General features: G+C 42.3%; 1 pseudogene; it reads left to right on the top strand.

Annotated features, from left to right (window-relative positions):
- The window catches only part of LOC109211453, a 1,995-nt pseudogene extending 1,778 nt beyond the window's left edge, over positions 1 to 217 (top strand).
- Positions 218 to 781: the final 564 nt, after the last annotated feature.

The following is a 781-nucleotide window of genomic DNA, read 5'->3' as shown; positions in this document are numbered from 1 at the left end:
TAATTCGGGTCACAAGAGCTTCTACTGGGTTACGAGGTAATGGTGACCGTGTAACCTTAGTAGCATATGCATGGTCATATTTTCTGTTGGGTTTAAAAATACCCGTTGGCTTCTTGTGACCATAGTGGGCTGTTTGGAGATGAGAGGAGTAGGTGCTAGAGTCTGGGTCGCTGGTGTTGGACTAGAGGGTGGAGATGGGCTTAGACTTGGGGTGTGAATTATGAGCTGGGCCAACTGAGGGAGTCCGGTCAGCAACAGGACTATTTGGACTCGAGGAGGCTGGGCTTAGAATAGTGGAAGTTGTTGGGCTCTCATGCATGGTAAATGGGCCTACATTAGATGATGGAGATTGTGGCGGTTGCATTGTTTGTTGTTGGGACACGAATCAGAGGCAATAGGATTTTGTAAATGATGTAATGTATAAGGAGACAAACCATCACATAAGAAATCATAAGATGACGGGATGGGGAATGCATTTGGGAAAAAGGAAACACATGCTCATCAAATACCACATGGCGACATATTATAATTTTGTTTGATGATAAATCATAACATTTGTAACCATGGTGATTAGTAGGATAACCCAAAATACACAAGGTGTGATCGAGGTTGTAATTTGTGGATTGTAGTAGAAGGAATTAAAGGATAACACAAGCAACAAAAACCCGGATGTGAGCATAAGAGGGAACCCGTTGATATAGAATTTGAAGAGGGGAGAGGTTTCCTAAAATCTTGCTAGGAATCACATTAAGAAGATAAGTAGCCATTTGTAACGCATGAT

The sequence above is a fragment of the Nicotiana attenuata genome, unplaced genomic scaffold (assembly GCF_001879085.1).
Source record: "Nicotiana attenuata strain UT unplaced genomic scaffold, NIATTr2, whole genome shotgun sequence".
NCBI classification, from domain to species: Eukaryota; Viridiplantae; Streptophyta; class Magnoliopsida; order Solanales; family Solanaceae; genus Nicotiana; species Nicotiana attenuata.
This window is presented reverse-complemented; position numbering and strand designations above follow the sequence as displayed.